The 20,056-nt window shown below is 36.6% G+C and overlaps 1 pseudogene; it reads right to left on the bottom strand.

Annotated features, from left to right (window-relative positions):
• Positions 1 to 9,644, bottom strand: part of LOC149577186 (lipase-like PAD4) — a 79,907-nt pseudogene extending 70,263 nt beyond the window's left edge.
• Positions 9,645 to 20,056: the final 10,412 nt, after the last annotated feature.

Raw genomic sequence — 20,056 nt, 5'->3', positions numbered from 1 at the left:
GAAAATTGCATACAAAAAGTATGATTTTCGAGTCTGCAATGACAAGGAATATGTTGGGAAAATCATGCTAGTATTATCGGGTACCCAATCTCATATTGAGTACCTGATTTAATATTGGATACCTGATATGAGATTGGGTACCCGAAATTGATTCACAAATTTTGGAGGGAAGTGAACAAATTTTATGGGCAATGTAAACAAATTTGATTATTATATATGATTAATATATATATGATTATTATTATATATTATTATTATATTATATTATCATTAAATATAGTATAGCAATATATGTTATTATTATTATGAGCTATGATCCATTTGGTTGGTTCAAATGCATCGAGAGGGATCATAGGTTAACCTATGACCCTTCTCAATGCATTCAAACCAACCAAATGCATAATATATTGTTTGAAATATTCAAGACTATGCTAAGTTACTGAGAGGGGAGAGATGAATCAATAACTTCTGAAACTTTAACAATTTCAATTCAATAAATCAATTAGTACTTAATTCATCACATCTAATCTAATTACATGCATGAGAAACTAAAAACATGAAAGCATCCATAACACTTGAACACAAAGGTTTGGGGTGGAGATGATACCCACAAACTTTAGTACTGGAGCATAAAGTTGGCCTATTGAGGCTTACATTGATCACTTTTGATGATCTTCCCTGTTAGGAGAAATTATGACTACTAGGTCCACCTTGTGAGAGGATTTATAAACACACAATGAAGTATGCACTTAGTAAAGAGAGTTATAAAAGATTGTTAGGTCTACCTTGTTAAAGGATTTTGATTGGTTCACCTATTAGGATGAAGTAGTAGGTCTCTGACTTGCAACTAAGTTTGCTGATAGAGATTCCTTAGTGTACTAATCACCTTTTCTTGATAGATATGTCTTTGTTGCTCCTTATACTGATATGTCCTTTATAATTCTTTATCTGTTGCATTCATAACTTGAACTTTTCACATCCATATTACAATACATATGTTCACACATTTGCATTCTTTCTTTTACTCATTCTCTAACTCATTGGATATGATACAATACATTTCATATATATACCAATCCAAATTACAAGATTACAAAGTCAGCCCACATTAAGATACTTGGGTTCTGAAGATTGACTTGTTGAGGTTATGATACTTTGCATCCACTATCACTACTTGGCATCATCATGCACTTGGTAGACATAGAAGCTCAGTCCATACTAATCACTTTCAAGTAGTCTTGAACTTGGTCTACACTGGTGACTCAGTAGATATTGTGCAACTTGACAAACACTAAATCACTTGGTTAACATGAAGTAGCTCGATTAACACTGGCTTCGCATCACACGAACTGTGAACTTGATAGATACTTCAATACTTGGTAACCACTAATAAAATTGGTGTATTTTAAAATGTATAGTTTGAACTATTGAACTTCACACTGATTGAATCTACTCGACAAACACTGGTATAAGTCCAAAAGACTCGATAGCAACTGCAGAACTTGGTGGCTACTAAATTACATGGCAAGCATTGTAAACTATTCAATGAGCTTGATTTACAGAATCTGAATAAGTGTGTGTCACTAATAACAAACTTGACTGATATGTCAACAATCTCCCCCTTTGGCATTAGTGACAAAAAAACTTATTAGCCCAAAATTGAATACCTTGTATTCATCACCACACGATACTAGCTCAGTAGAGTATATTATATTTTTGAGATTTTTCAAAATTGATCTTTGTAAGTATATATAGTATACTATACATATTTTGCTATCCATAGCATGTCTTACTGATACATTTCATGATTACATATGTCTCTAGAGGCCCTAGAACCCCTATGAACACATTTGGTTGGTTTGAATGCATTGAGAGGGGTCATAGGTTAACCTATGACCCCTCTTGATTGATTTCATGACAACGTATGTCTCTAGGGGCCCTAAGACCCCTAAGGATGCATTTGGCTGGTTTGAATGGGTCAAAAGGGGTCATAGATTAACCTATGACCCCTAAGGATGCATATGGTTGGTTTGAATGGGTCAAAAGGGATCATAGATTAACCTATGACCCCTCTCGATGCATTTCATGACAACAAATGTCCCTAGGGGCCCTAGGAATGCATTTGGTTGGTTACAATGGGTTAAAAGGGGTCATAGGTTAAGCTATGACCCCTCTCAACACATTTCATAATAACGTATGTACCTAAGGGCCCTAGGGCCCCTAGGGACCAATTTGGTTGGTTGTAATACATTGAAAGGGGTCATAGGTTAACCTATGACCCATCTTCAGAAATTTCATGACAACGTATGTCTCTAGGGGCCCTAGGGCCCGTAGGGATGCATTCGGTTGGTTTGAATGTGTTGAAAGGGGCCATAAGTTAACCAATGACCCCTCTCGATACATTTCATGACAACGTATGTCCTTAGGGGCCCTACGGCCCTAGGGATCGATTTGGTTGGTTCCAATTCGGTGAAAGGGGTCATAGGTTAACCTATGACCCCTCATGACACATTTCATGACAACATATGCCTCTAAGGGCCCTAGAACCCCTAGGGACCAATCTAGTTGGTTCTAATGGGTCAAAAGGAGTCATATGTTAACCTATGACCCCTCTCAATGCATTTCATGACAATGTATGTCCCTAGGGACCCTAGGACACCTAGGAAAGCATTTGGTTGGTTCAAATGCATCGAGAGGGGTTATAGATTCACCAATGACTCCTCTTGATGCATTTCATCACAACTTATGTCCCTAAGAGCCTTAGGGCCCCTACGGATCGATTTGGTTTAATCAAATGCATAGAAAGGGGTCATTGGTTAACCTATGACCCCTTTTAATGCATTTTATGACAACATATGTCCATAGGGGCCCTAAGACCCCTAGGGACACATTTGGTTGTTTCGAATGCATCGAGAGGCATCATAGATTCACCTCTGACCCCTCTCAACATATTTCATGACTAAAAATGTCCCCTTAGGCCCTAGGGCCCCTAGGGATGCATTTGGTTGGTTTGACTGTGTTGAGAGGGGTCATAGGTTAACCTATGACTCCTCTCGATGCATTTCATGACAACATATATTTCTTGTGGCCCTAGCACACCTAGGAATGCATTTGGTTGGCTGGTCATAGGTTAGCCTATGACCCCTCTCGATGAGTTTCATAAAAATGTATGTCCCTAGGAGCCCTAATACCCCTAGGGATGCATTTGGTTGGTTCAAATGCATCAAGAGGGGTCATAGATTAGCGTATGAGACCTCTCAATGCATTTCATGACAACGTATGTTCCTAGGGGCCCTAGGGCCCCTAGGAACCCATTTGGTAGGTTTGAATGCATCAAGAGGGGTCATAGTTTAACCTATGACCCCTCTCAACATAGGGCCCATAGCGACCCATTTGGTTAGTTCAAATACATTGAGAGTGGACATCGGTTAACCTATGACCCCTGTCAATGCACTTCATGACAACATATGTCCCTAGGGACCTTAGGACTCGTACAAAGGCATTTGGTTGGTTCAAATGTGTTGAGAGGGGTTATAGATTAACCTATGACCCCTCTCGACACATTTCATGACAATGTATGTCCTAGGGCCCCTAGGGATTGATATGGTTGGTTCCAATGTGTTGAAAGGGGTCATAGGTTAACCTATGACCACTCTTGATGTATTTCATGACAAAATATGTCCCTAGGGGTCCTAAGGACCGATTTGGTGGGTTACAATGCATCAACAGCAGACATAGGTTAACCTATGACTCCTCTCGATGCATTTCATGAAAACATATGTCCCTAGCAGCCCTAGGACCCCTAGGGATGCATTTGGCTAGTTCAAATGTGTCAAAAGGGTTCATAGTTTAACTTGTGACCCCTCTTAACGTATTCAAACCAACCAAATGCATCCCTAAGGAAATTTGTAGTCACAAAATGCATTGAGAGGGGTCATAGGGTAATCTATGACCCCTCTCGACATATTTTATGACAACATATGTCCCTCGGTGCCCTAGGACCCCTAGCAATTAATTTTCTTGGTTCGAATGCATCACGAGGGGTCATAGGTTAACCTATGACCCCTCTTGACACATTTCATGACAATGTATGGGCCTAGGGCCCTATGACCCCTATGAAAGCATTTGGTTGGTTCAAATACATCGAGAGGGAGCACAAATTAACCTATGACCCCTCTTGACACATTTCATGACAACAAATGTCTCTAGGGGCCCCAGGGCCCCTAGGAACACACTTGGTTGTTTACAATGGGTCCACAGGGGTCATAGGTTAAGCTATGACCCCTCTCGACCCATTTCATTATAATGTATGTCACTAAGGGCCCTACGGCCCCTAGGGACCAATTTAGTTGGTTCTAATGCAACAAAAGGGGTCATACGTTAACCTAAGATCCCTCTTCATGCATTTCATGACAACATATGTCACTAAGGTCCCTAGGGCCCTTAAGAATGCATTTGGTTGGTTTGAATGTCTTGAAAGGGTTCATAGGTTAACCTATGATCCCTCTCAATTCATTTTATGACAACGTATGTCCTTAAGGGCCCTAAGTCCCCTAGGGACCGATTTGGTTGGTTTCAATGCATCGAAAGGGGTCATAGGTTAACCTATGACCTATTGGTGTTTTAAAACTACCAAGCAACAAAATTCTTAATACCAAGATGACAATACTCACACAATCTAAAGATTAGCCAATTCTTATTAGCAATTGTATGTCCAACACCATTTGGTCCCAACTTCAACAAAACCAAGGGTGGTTTTCTACTCTTCAGGCTCTAGAAAACCAGGGTGGGTATACCAAAGGATGATTCAAGACTGTGAAAACTATATAAGGATTATTTTTAGTTTCATTCTAATTCTCATCTCAAATCCTCAAATACATACACAATTCTTGATAACTTGATAAACACATCCCATGTAACAGATATAGCAAAAAATTCTTCTATAGATCTGCAACTGTTCTCAGCAATAGTGGCTAACTGAAGCTAAAATATTCCATCCAGACAATTACTGGCCAACTTTTAAGACCTACAGGACATAAAGTAAAATTGATTTAATTCTGCATTTTTTGAAAAACCATTTGTAACACATTTTGATCAATGTCTAATCCATTGGAGTTCAAAGTCTAAAGAAAATTCTTAGATCTAATTTGTTGCCTTACAAAAAATTTCATTAGCAATTCTTATGAGAACTCATCATTCAAAATCATTTCCCCTACTACAGTAATCTTATCATATTCATTAGAGCTTTTACTTAATCCATTGAATTAATAGCAGTGATAAATAGATATACAACCTAATTGGATTGCATTCAATTGCACAAGCCTTTACCTATACAACATCAAGATAGCCAAGCAATCAAAAGGAGACAAAGTTCAAAAAGAATTGATATGGGGATAGTTCATAATTTTTATTCATTTTCCTTGAAAATTGTATACAATTTACAATAGACTCAGAATGACCTTCAGAAGAAACACAGCTCATTCTATATTCATGTATTCTTAAGATCTAACAGAGAAAATACACCACCAATTCTTTCAAAACAATGGACCAAAAATAGACTAAGTATATCACTTAGAAAATAGAATTTGGACCTCAACATTGCCTTGAAAACTCACTTATATAGGTGTTAGTTGCAACAAGCAAAGGGAAAATGTGACTAATAGATGTCCTTACAAGAGGAAAACGCATACATCTCTCAAAAAGAAAAATGACTAACAAGAAGTTATGTCAATCACCCATTCTCTTGCGGTCCTTTGTCTATCATTTCCTTTCGTTGATTTTGCTCCAACGGTGTTTTTGTCATATATGTAACTGCTAAGCTTGTCCTTGACAAAATCTATTCTTATGATTGTACTCTATCCTCGACCCATGGTTTTGTCAAGGTAACTACTTTGTGAAATTCATCTTTACTTGCCACTCTTCACTGATCATGATAGGCTTTAGAAATAATGGAAAAGTTACTTAGTGTGCAACCCTTGAGCAAGGAGACAATGTGCCTATCAAATATAACAAAATAGGTAACTTCTGATTCCCAGCCACATCTACTTTCTTAACCACCTTTTGACCAAAGTTTCCATCCACTGACATAAAAAAGATGCATGCTAACAAAAATCAAGAAAGACCATACCCGTGAGTATGAAATCTACTTCACCTTTCTCAAAAACTATGCATAGGACCCCATACATTTCTATTACCCTGGCATCAGGCCATGATATCTTGAAAATTTGTTTAAAGGATGATGTTACCGCTGAGAGGGCAGTTATATTACTAGGTTCATTCATTATCCTTCTCAAAACCTTGGTTACTTGAGTATGACATCTTACCATAGTTTCAAAGAGATGAAACTTTAAGAAAACACTCAGGATTACTAGTTTTCCTCTATCAAAAATCCATATACTTCTACACTAGACAAAACACTTCTTTTCTGCAATCCAGTTCAAACTAGTATGCAAGGTATTACAATCCTAGGCCCAAGTATTTTTACCTAGTAATCCCTCTGCTATTCACAACCCAAGATCTAGTGAACTCTTTAGAACCATCCTTTGATTAAACCATACAAGACAGAAAATTTTTGGAAACTATTGCATGAGAACTTACTTGGAGTTTTTTTTTTCTCTTCATAACTCAGCAATTTATCTTTGAACCAATCGCTTCACACTCCTGCCAGATTTATCTCAATCCTTGTAGTAATTATATAAATTCAGAAAAGATTTCAAAATCTTTATTCGTGCAAGGTGAAACTAGGAAAATCTTAGCTGTTATACTCTGTTATTAACTTCACATGTGAAACTTTTCCCATCTTATTAATGTGCAGAGTGCCACCACCTTCAATATTTAAAACTTTGGTATCAATCTTAAAAATCATACAATTGTGGGGTATAGAGAAATAAAACTAGGCATTGCACTCGACAAGTTGGCCCTCTAATCAAATGAAAATTTCCCACGTACACAGCTCTTTCATTTATGGCACTTCTATTTGGACCCACTGGCAACTGAGGACACGTGTCAACAGGTCCCTACTTCGCTATACATAAAGAACGAGCACCTTGCTATAGCAAAGTAGTGACAACCATCGATCTGATCTTGATCTTACATATGATATGTTACTCTACTACTTAGGAAAATAGTGGTGGGTCCTCATTCGCTACCTCACTATATGTATTGTTTGAGAAACTCCTTATGCTGAGACAGTGATGGCCATTGATTTGAGATTACATCAAAGGTGGAGAAACTACACCAAGTACCCTAAGGAAAAGTGGATCCTACACTCGCTATGTCGTAAAGACTAAACATCATGCAACTCTTTATATCCAGATGGCAAAGATTGTAGATTGAAACTTCATCGAATGATTGGGGTCTCTTGAATGCTTTATGAGTGAGGCATTGGTCCTAGGCATTGATGACGTAGGAAGGTTTGCACTACTAGCGATCAAAAAATCCTTTACTTTAGTCTTAGTCGCCATCTACGTCCCTTGAGATCCCACTAGATGTTCATTTCATGGAGCCTCGCTACTTCGTTAATGGTGATATGGAAAACTTTTTCGATAGCGAGATAGCAAGACATCAAAAAAATCATCATTCCAGCGTCGATATCTGATTGTCTCCAACTAGGTCCCTTTTCCTATTCTGACAGCATTTTCTAGATGTCTGTGACTAAATGATCAGTTAGAAGACAATTTTTTGATTGTCGTGTCTTCATCTTGTGGTCCTATCTTTTAACTTCCTGACTCTCGCTACCTCGCTATACATAAAGAGTCCCCATTTTTCATAGCGACGCAATGACAATGGTGGATCTATTTAGATTGGACGGATGGGAGATTTTGGGAGGAAAAGTAGCTCGAGGCACGAAAGATCTAAAGGGAACAAAATATTTGCCTGATTTAAAATTTTAAACATTTCGTGCCTGACAGTTTACGAATGGAAAGAGACATAGGGTTTTCATAAAACTCTCAAAGGCTTGCAAATGGACAACTTATCTAGAAACCCTATTATCTATTAATGGGCACAATCTAAAAATTTCTATTCCTAGACAGAGGACTTCAATCATGTGAATATTCAAACCAATAGTGGCTCTATCTAGGGACATTGAATTCCCTGGATTCAAATGAGGGCATAGAATTTTTGGGAAAAGCAAACCACACACAGACTCCCAAATTTTTCCCCTCAGATAGCTTTACCAAAAGCAAGAAGCTGTCACTAGCATTATACATAAACGATGGCCCCAGGCCATCGAAATTCAACAAAATTTTTACCTCTATCATAAATCTAATTCTCATCTGAAGATACATGAGGTAAACTAAAAATATTTCTTTCATCAATTTCACCAATCAGGTTGGTATTATAAATTAACTTTATTGATAAAACTAAAACTACAACTTCGCCTCCATAATGCATATAAAAACTAAACTCACTTGCAACCATTTGCTCATTATAAAGGTTCTGATCAGCATTCCTACACATGCCAAACTGAAAATCCTCTTCATTTAATGACTTATGCATGCTACCAATCTCAAATATGAAATTTTCATATTCAACTTGAGGGAGAGGATCACTCATACCTTCAAATTGTGTATCCTTAAGCATAACCAGATGATATTCAAATGAACACTCAGACTTGTACTCACATATATCATCAACGTTAGAATCTAAAGCCAATCTAAGATCCTTACGTGATTCTCTGATATTAGCAAGTGGGTTAGTCATCTCATTAGAACATTCATTATAAAATTCATTACAAGGTGCATGTTGATTTTCAACATCTTCATCAGACACCTTGTCATCAATTTCATAATATGCCATCTCATCAATACTTTCACCATCATATCTAGAAGTAGAACAATCTGATCTCTCACAACAGTAAGATTATGTATCATCATTAAACTCATTCTCAACTAAATCTGGACTTTCTAGGTCTTCTTCAAACAATGGGTTAATGACTCCATGCATTGATCCCTTTTGAACATTATGACACAACATGAGTTGCTCATCCTCACAAGCATCATCATATAGAATGTTGTCATATACTTTAAATTCACTACCCATTTTATGTATGAAGAAAAGTTAGAACTATATGAAGACTCCCTGTCTATTTCTTCTACCAAATATATAGTCTCCATAATTACATCCTCTTTATTAGGTTGTTTAGGATAACCATTACAAACAGACTATGATTCATTCCTAAACATCTCATTATATACTCGATCTTTATTGTCTGATATAAAAGAATTTGACAACTCTTCCCAAAAATCTTCATATTCAAAGTTATTAGCATCAACTGACCTCACCGTCTCTTTATCTTCATACTTTGTGGATAAATCACTTTCATATTTTTCATTTGCTAACTGATTTGTATAACACAAAAACTGAGATGCGCTTTCTTTTTCAGATTCAAAAGAGGAATTCATACCCTTATCTTCAAATGAGTGTTCACTATCATCATTACTTTCTTCCTCCCATTCAGCATCAGACTCATATGAAGTTGAATATATTGTATCATTTTCCTCACTATGATTCAAGTTACCACTCTCATCATCTCCTTCATATAATTCATCTTGATAACACACTAGGTCAACCAATTCATTTTCATCATTTAAAAATTGACTTCCAAATTCCTCATCCTCATGTTGAGATGCATATTTTTCCATTTCAATTTTTAAAAAATTCTCAACATAATGCCATCTCTCAATAAGATAGTTCATTTCTTCCCCATTTTGCTAATCAACCTTATCATCTCGTGTTATCTCTTCATGGTCTATTGGATCAGCAACATCAGGTCCATGATCAGAAAGATAACTCTTAGTTTTCTTATTTGCACAAAACTAAGATCGAGGTGCAGCAACTTCATTAGCAATAGAATCATATATACAATCAACATCACAAGAACTTGCTAATGTAACTAATTCTTGATCTTCAATATCAGCACATTGCTGAACCCTATCAAAGTCTGAGATACATCCTATTGTTGTAGCATCATGAACATGTGTGTTGTCATTTGTACCCAACCTAACCTTACCTATACACATATTCTAATCAAAATTTTCCATTTGATTAAAACCTACAGTAGGGGTATGGATATGTTTATTTGAAATTGAAGCACCAACACCCCATTTATCCTTTCTTTCAAATACATTATATTGGCAGTCATACATAGAAAAATCACCTTTAGTCAATCTGTATCTCAAGTTATTTTCAATATCCCTAGCGGTCAAAAAAGCCTGATATAATGTCTGTGGTTCTTTATCCCTTAGTAGATAATTCATTTTCTTGTCAAATGCATCAAAATATGCTGCTAAACACATTTGATCATCAGGTCTATAATTCTTAGGGATTTCATTCAAAACTCTTGCAAATCTGATGTTAAAATGAGAGACAAGTTCATCACTTTGAATATGAATCTTCAAGAACTTATCATAAGAATCAGATACACTTACCCTTTCTCCAAATTGCTTCATGAAGGTAGAATGCAATTCACCCCAAGATGAAATAGAACATGCTGGCAGAAAAGAAAACTAGTCTCTAGCATCACCTTCGAAGGTTTGAACAAATAACTTCATATGCAAGTCCTCATGAGCAATTTTGTAGTCACCCATCAAATCAGAAAACAACTCAATATGGTGACTGGCTGTAACAAGAGGGTTTCCATTGAACTTAGGAAAACTTTTTCTAACATCATTGGGAATGACATTTGGGAAACCATGAATACCATTAAAACTTAATGGCATATACCACTTGGTAGAAATGGATCTAGGAATTTCATTAACTAGCTGCATACTAGATGAAATGAATCTTGACATTCTTAACAAATCTTAACCTCATTCAACTTTAACAACTTTCGATTTATATTTTGCAGCAGATCTATACCCTTCTACCCTTTTCAACTTCTAAAATACACTTTACCACATTAAAAATAGCCAACTGAAACTGATCTAATGAAGTGTATAAAACTTATCAAATCATTCTCCTCTTCTCAGTGCTGAAACTTCACTTGACGTAGAACACACTTGTATAACAATCAATTTTCATCAAAAAAAAATACATGAAAATGAGAATACCTTTAGTGCTATTGCATGAAACCACTGATCTACCGATTGGCCTAGTGCTAACATAAACTCCTCACACCACTGATCATAACTTTACAGAGTCGCCATCTCCTTGAGGAGAGAAATGAAATCACAGTAGTGATTCGCATTTATCATTTCAAAAAAGCTTTTAACAGCTAATCAAACAACACTTTGAAACTTACTTGGTCAGAAACTTATATAGATCTCTCTTCTTGCTTGAAAATTCACACACTTTCAGATCTTCTTATTTCAACTGAAAAATCTTTGAAAACAATTTATACTTCCGATCTACACTAGTTTAGAGATCATTTAGATAGAGTTGCCACTCACTTCTATGAGAAAGATTTGAAACATAATTCATAACACTAAAGATCTGAACTGAATGGTCAACTTTGTAAAATTTTGCAAATCTTTAAAACACTTAGAAGAGAGAATACTTTATTCAACAATTCTAACTCTGATCTTACACTAGTATTTTGAAAACCACAATCGATTGAAAATAACACTTGGTAGCAACACAATCTACACTCAGTCCTTCAAAGATACTGCTATCTTGAACAAAGAATTACTAGGTGCATGACAACTAAGTAAGAAAACTAGAAAAACACATCAGAGAACTTACTCTTGCAACATTTCCATGCACATCTTCTTGTTGTATTGAATCCCTTCTTAAATTCTCAAGGTTTGTCTATCATTCTGATTCAATACAGTCCCCAGTAGAGTCACCATTTTGTTGGTGTTTTAAAATTAGCAAGCAACAAAATGCTTAATACCAAGATGACAATACTCACTAAATCTAAAGATTATCCAATTCTTATTAGCAATTGTATGTGCACAACCATTTGGGCCCAACTTCAACAAAACCAAGGGTGGTTTTCTACTCTTCAGGCTCTGCAAAACCAGGGTGGGTATACCTAGGGATGATTCAAGACTATGAAAACTATATAAGGATTATTTTTAGTTTCATTCTGATTCTCATCTCAAATCCTCAAATACATACACAATTCTTGATAACTTGATAAACACATCCCATATAATAGATATCACCAAAAATTCTTCTATAGATGTATAGGTGTTCTCAGCAATAGTGGCTAACTGAAGCTAAAATAGTCCATGCAGACAAGTACTGGCCAACTTTTAAGATTTATAGGAAATAAAGTAAAATTAATTTAATTCTACATTTTTAAAAAAACCATTTGTGACACATTTCTCTTACAGCTGGATCAAATTTTGATCAGTGCCTAATACATTGGGGTTCAGAGTCTACAGCAAATTCTTAGATCTAATTTTTTGCCTTACAAAAAATTTCATCAGCAATTCTTATTAGAACTCATCATTCAAAATCCTTTCCCCTACTACAATAAATCTTATCATATTCATTAGAGCTTTTACTTAATCCATTGAATTAATAGCAGTGATAAACAAATATACAACTTAACTAGATTGCATTCAATTGCACAAGCCTTTACCTATACAAAATCAAGATTACCAAGTAATCAAAAGGAGACAAAGTTCAAAAAGAATTGATATGAGGACAGTTCATAATTTGTATTTATTTTCCTTGAAAATTGTATACAATTTACAATAGACTCAGAGTGACCTTCAAAAGAAACATAGCTCATTCTATATTCATGTATTCTCAAGATTTGACAGAGAAAATACACCACCAATTCATTCAAAACAATGGACCAAAAATAGACTAAGTATATCAATTAGAAACTAGAATTTAGACCTCCACATTTCCTTGAAAACTCACTTATATAGGTGTGAGTTGCAACAAGAAAAGGGCAAATCTGACTGATAGATGTCCTTACAAGAGGAAAATGCATACCTCTGTCAAAAATAAAAATGTCTAATAGGAAGTTATGCCAATCACCCATTCTCTTGTGGGCCTCTATCTATCATCTCCTTTCATTGATTTTGCTCCAACGGTGATTCTGTCGTATATGTAACTGCTAAGCTTGTCCCTAAAAAAATCTATTTTGATGATTGCACTCTATCCTCGACCCATGGGTTTTGTCAAGATAACTACTTTGTGAAATTCATATTTACTTCCCACTCTTAACTGATCATACCAAGCTTCATAAATGATGGAAAAGTTACTTAGTGTGCAACCCTTGAGCATGGAGACAATGTGGCTATCAAAGATAACAAAATGGGTAACTTCTGATTCACAGCCACGTCTGCTTTCTTAACCACCTTTTGACCAAAATTTTCCATCCACTGAAACAAAAAAGGTGCATGCTAACAAAAAGAGAGAAAGACCATACCTATGAGTATGAAATCTTCTTCACCTTCCTCAAAAACTATTCACAGGACCCCATACATTTCTGTTACCTTGGCATCAGGCTATGATATCTTGAAAATTTGTTTAAAGGATGATGTTACCACTGAGAGGGCGGTCATCTTACCATGTTCATTCATTATCCTTCTCAAAACCTTGGTTACTTGACTACAACATCTTAACATAGTTTCAAAGAGATGAAGCTTTAAGAAAACACTCAAGATTACTAGTTTGCCTCTATCAAAAATCCATTTACTTCTACACGGGACAAAACACTTCTTTTCTGCAAACCAGTTTGAACTAGTATGTGGGATATTACAATCCCATGCCCAAGTATTTTTACCTAGTAATCCCTCTGCTATCCACAACCTAGGATCTAGTGAACTCTTCTAAACCATCCTTTGATTAAACTGTACAAGACAGAAATTTTTTTGGAATCTATGGCATGAGAACTTACTTGGAGTTTTTTTTTTCTCTTCATAACTCAATAATTTATCTTTGAACCAATCACTTCACACTCATGCCATATTTATCTCAGTCCTTGCAATAATTATCTTCGTTCAAAAAAGATTTCAAAATCTTTATTCGTGCAATGTGAAACTGGGAAAATATTACCTATTATACTCTGTTATTAACTTCACATGCGAAACTTTTCACATCTTATTAATGTGCAAAGTGCCACCACCTTCAGTATTTAAAACTTTGCTGTCAATCTTAAAAATCATACGATTGTGGGGTATAGAGAAAGACAACTAGGCGTTGCACTCAAAAAATTGGCCCTCTAATCCAATGAAAATTTCGCACATACATAGCTCTTTCATTGATGGCACTTCTATCTGGACCCACTGGCATTTGAGGATACGTGTCAGTGGGTCGCTACTTCAACTTACATAAAGAACCAGCACCTTACTATAGTGAAGCAGTGACAACCATCAATCTGATCTTGATCTTGCAGATGATATGTTATTGTACTCCTTAGGAAAGTAGTGGTGGGCCCTCATTCACTACTTTGCTATATGTATTGTTCGAGCAACTCTTTATGGTGAGACAGTGATGGCTGTTGATCTGAAATTACATCAAAGGTGGAGAAACTACACCAAGTACCCTAAGGAAAAGTGGGTCCTACACTCACCATGTCACAAATACTAAACATCTTGCAACTCTTTATAGTGAGATGGCGAGGATCGTAGATTGAAACTTGATCGGACAATTGAGGTCTCTTGAATGCTTTATGAGTGAGGCGTGAGACCCAAGGATTGATGAAATAGGAAGTTCTACACTGTTGGAAATCAACAAATCCTTTACTTTAGTCTTAGTCACCATCTATGTCACTTGAGGTCCCCTGGATGTTCATTTCATGGAGCCTCGCTACTTCGCTAATGGTGATATGGAAAATGTTTTCGATAGCGAGATAGCGAGACATCGAAAAAATCATCATTTCGGCAACGATTTTTGATTGTCTCCAACTAGGTCCCTTTTCCTATTCTAATAGCATTTTCCAGATGTCCATGACTGACTGATCAGTTAGAAGACAATTTTTTGACTACCGTGTCTTTATCTTGTTGTCCCGTCTTGTAACTTCCTGACTCTCACTACCCCACTATACATAAAGAGTCCCCATGTTTTCATAGCAAGGCAACAACAATGGTGTATCTATTTAGATCAAATGGCTGGGAGATTTTGGGAGGAAAAGTAGCTCGGGGTGCAAAAAATATAAAGGAAATAGAATATTTGCCCGATTTAAAATTTTAAACATTTTGTGCCTGACCGTTTACGAATGGAAAGAGACATAGGTTTTTCATAAAACTTTCAAAGGCTTACACACGGACAACATATCTAGAAACCCTATTATCTGTTAATGGGTATAATATGAAAATTTCTATTCCTGGACAGATGACTTCCATCATGTCAAAATTCAAACCAACATGACCCCTCGTGACACATTTCATGACAACATTTGTCCCTAGGGGTCCTAGGACCCCTAGGGACCAATTTTGTTGGTTTCAATGTGTCAAAAGGATTCATATGTTAACCTATGACCCCTCTCAATACATTTCATGACAACGTGTGTCCCTATGGACCCTAAGACCCCTAGGGATGGATTTGGTTGCTTTGAATGTGTCGAGAGTGGTCATAGATTAACCAATGACCCCTATCGATGCATTTCATCATAAGATATGTCCCTAAGAGCCCTAGGGCCCCTAGGGACCCATTTGGTTGGATCAAATATGTAGAGAGGGGTCATAGGTTAACCTATGACCCCTCTCAATGCATTTCATGGCAACATATGTTTGTAGGGGCCCTAGGACCCCTAGGGACACATTTGATTGGTTTGAATGCATCGAGAGGTGTCATAGATTAACCTATGACCCCTCTCAATATATTTCATGACAACAAATGTCCCTAGGGGCCCTAAGGCCCCTAGGGACACATTTGGTTGGTTTGAATGTGTTGAGAGGGTTCATAGGATAACCTATGACCTCTTTCAATGCATTTCATGACAACATATGTTTCTTGGGGCCCTAGGTCCCCTAAGGATGCATTTGGTTGAATTAAATGTGTCAAGAGGGGTGATAGGTTAACCAATGACCCCTCTTAATGAATTTCAAGACAACATATGTCCCTAGGGGTCCTAGGACCCCCACAAATGCATTTGGTTAGTTTGAAAGCATCGAGAGGGGTCATAGATTAACCTATGACCACTCTCAATGCATTTCATGACAACATATGTCCCTAAGGGCCCTAGGGCCCCTAAAAACCCATTTGGTTGGTTTGAATGCATCGAGAGGTGTCATAGATTAGCCTATGAACCCTCTCAACACAAGGTCCCTAGTGACCCATTTGGTTGGTTCAAATGCATAACCTATGACCCGTTCCAATGCATTTCATGGCAACATATGTCCCTAGGGAACATAGGAACCCTAAGGACACATTTGGTTGGTTCGAATGCATCAAATGGGGTTATAGATTAACCTATGACCCCTCTCAACACATTTCATGACAACCTATATTCCAAGGCCCCTAGGGACTGACATGGTTGGTTCCAATGTGTCGAAAGGGGTCATAGGTTTACCTATGACCCATCTAGATGCATTTCATGACAACATATGTCCCCAAGGGCCCTAGGGACCGATTTTGTGGGTTACAATATATTGAAAGGGGACATAGGTTAACCTATGACCCCTCTCAATGTATTTCACGACATAATATATCCCTAGGGGCCCTAGGAGACCTAGTGACACATTTGGTTGGTTCAAATGCATCGAAAGAGTTTGTAAATTAACCTATGACCCCTCTCGATGCATTTGAACCAACCAAATGTGTCCCTATGGACATTTGTTGTCATGAAATGTGTTGAGAGGGGTCATAGGTTAATCTATGACCTCTCTTGACGTATTATATGACAACATATGTCTCTAGCGGCCCTAGGACCCCTAGCGATGTATTTGCTTGGTTCAAATGCATCAAGAGGGATCATAGGTTAACCTATAACCACTCTTGATGCATTTCATGACAACATATGTCCCTAGGGGCCCTAGGACCACTAGGAACACATTTGGTTGGTTCAAATACATCGAGAGGGGTCATAGGTTATCCTATGACCCCTCTCAATGCATTTCATGACAATGTATGTCCCTAGGGGCTGTAAGACCCCTAGGGTTGCATTTGGTTGGTTTAAATGTGTTGCAAGTGGTCATGGATTAACTTATAACCCCTCTCAATGTATATCATGACAATATATGACCAATTTGGTTGGTTCAAATGCATTTAGAGGGGTCATAGGTTAACCTATGTCCCCTCTCAATGCATTTCATGACAACATATGTCCCTGGCTACCCTAAGACCCCTAGGGACACATTTGGTATGTTTGAATGCATTGAAAGGGGTCACAGGTTAGCCTATGATCCCTCTCGATGCATTTCATGATAATGTATGTGCCTTGGGGCCATAGGACCCCTAGGGACCCATTTGGTTGGTTTGAATGCATCAAAAGGGGTCAATTATGTCTTTTTCTTCAATGTTCACCTCATAGGGAAGAGATTTTACCCATACAACTCTTGGAATCATTGTTAGAATGTAGACTTTGTCATTATCTACCATGAAACAAACATCATCTTTGTAATCTTCAACCAATTTCTTGGGAAACATGAATCTATAATTCATTTTCTCTTTGAAGACATCAAAGTAATTATCCATTATGCTGTCAAAATTCTCACCCATTTCTGCAATGTAGTGTTAATCTGATATAAAATTGGCACATCCTTTTTCCATAAAAATATACCTTTAGAAGGGAAAAACTTTTGAACATAGAAAAATAGACATGTCAACAATGAACTGAATTTACAAGGATTGTTCTTGGATGTCCTTATACTTTCTATGTTTTTGTTGAACTGTTTCAACAATAAGTCTACAAGATCATATGATAGATTGTTTTTCATGACTTTGAATGCCAAGTCTACTACTTCACATGAAACATTATTGAGATGAATCAAACCATAAATCTTTTGTGCTATCACATGTATGCCAAATTTTAGTTCTAAATCTATTACACTACAAATCTCCATACCTCTATCATCCCACTTAGCTAGGGTTTTCTTTTCTAACTCCACCCAACCTAGGGCTTTAGTAGCTTTGGCTTTGGAGAGAAAATTTTTTTAAATACTCCAAAAGGCTTCCCTATTTGTAGATGTGTACAAATTATGCTACCAATATAGTATATTTTAAGTTAATAATAGTCTCAATCATCTTCAAGCTTGGTCTACATGTGATAAATAATTTTCTTAGTAATCAAAAATAGTTTCTCAAGCCATAACTAACCACTATGAACTTGGCTTAGGATGTATCTAATCTATTTGATTTGGAAACTTTGGGGTAGGTGGGGAATGTGGGTTAAACCCTTATCTTCCAAGTGCTTATGCTCGGGTTTAAGAATACCATTTACACATAATTCACCTAGGGCATCATCCATCTCTAGGGTTCTAATTTCTTGAATTGCATACTTAAAATGAGTTCAAATATCATTAATGAGAAGTACCTTAGGAGGGATTTTTGATTGCGCTCCATTTGGATTGAGGGTTTCTATAATTGCTGGTACAAGTTTGAAATTTAGTGGTTTCCATTCGACACATCAAACCAACATTTCTAACCCTTTTTTTTCCTTGATATTGCTGCTTGATCTTTGCATGGCTACTTGGTAGGTTATGAAAAACTTCAAAAAAATTACTGCAAATTCTACTCAAAATCACTTGATCACTCTACAATTTGCTTGATCACAATAACACTTCAAGATTTCAGTGAAAAATGAACTCAATTTCTTACCTTTTGATAACATTTTTCCATTAATGGTCAATACAAAAGTAGCTATGATGACATCATCATGTGTGATAGGTTGTCATCCACTATCTGTTCAAATCACTCAGTGAATACTTCATAACTTGGTAACCAAACATGTGTGACTAGTTACTCTCAACCTTGTTCGGTACAATCCATGACCCAACCTTACTCAATGATAATTGATACTGATCTTCTATGATCCCCTTGTATCTTGAATACTGATTTTGATCTTTTCTTTTTCTTTTAAATTTTGGAACTATTTAGATGTGACCATGATAACACAATTCTAGTTTTTAGATAAGAACTTAGTTGGAAATGGTGGAGTCACCCACTTCTTGAGTGACATGACCATCATTTTTTGGACTAGCTTCCTTGATGGATTTAGGAATCCATTGCTACCTCATTTTCTTTCTGATGTTATCTTCTTTTCTTTTCTTTTCATCTTCAATTCTACCTATATTCATGCAATTCTTGGCTAGATGACCAAGTTCGATACAAGTGAAACATCTTATGATTGTAACTCTCTTCCTTGTGAGATGTTTAATACAATTCATGCCAATGTGTCCATACTCTCCACAGTAATGACATCTGCACCAAGTGTTATAGTCCCAACCAGATAATGTTTTCATAATTTTCTCTGCTAGATTGAATGAATTGGTTTTGCAGTTTGATGCCTTGTGACCTTGTTTCTTGCATTTGTGACATTTTCCTTCAAATTTTGGTTTCTCTTTTCATTAATTAGCCTTGTGACCATGTTGATTGCAATTATAACATTTACCATTCAATTTTTGTTTTCCATTACTCCAACATTTTTTTGATGCATGACCTATCTTACCATAGTGATTGCAAGTAGGTCTTTGATTCCTTTGAGCACCTTGTTTGGAGGATTCACCTTCTTCTTTGTATCCAATTCTTGATTTACCCTTTTGTCTATAGAGATTCTACTCATTTAGTTAATTCAATCGATTCATGTCTACTTGGGATTTCATCATTCTCTCATTGACTTGATTGTCAGTGTTTAGGTCATTTTTCAATCTTTCACTGATTTGCTTTTCCAAATTTAGATCATTCCTTAATCTTTCATTGATCTATTTTGACTTATGATTTCTTCATTTGCATTCGAGATTTGATTTATAATATCTTCATGCTAAAGGGATTGGTTCTAGATCTCATTGTTTCTTTTATCCACTTCTTCTTTCATCTTGTTTCTTTTCTCCAAGATTTCATATAGCCTTACTGATTGAATTTCATTTTTTCTTTTGAGCTTTCTTATTTCTTCTTGAAGGGAACCATTCTTCTCTAAAAGTTCTTTGATTGCATTATTTTCTTCATCTGAACTGCTTGAAGGGAAAAGATCTTCAATCTTTTCTTCAATGTA

The sequence above is a fragment of the Cupressus sempervirens genome, chromosome 1 (genome assembly GCF_028749045.1).
Source record: "Cupressus sempervirens isolate cs-2001-9-10 chromosome 1, ASM2874904v1, whole genome shotgun sequence".
NCBI lineage: Eukaryota > Viridiplantae > Streptophyta > Pinopsida > Cupressales > Cupressaceae > Cupressus > Cupressus sempervirens.
Note: the sequence above shows the minus strand (reverse complement) of the source record. Positions and strands in the feature narration are given on the sequence as shown.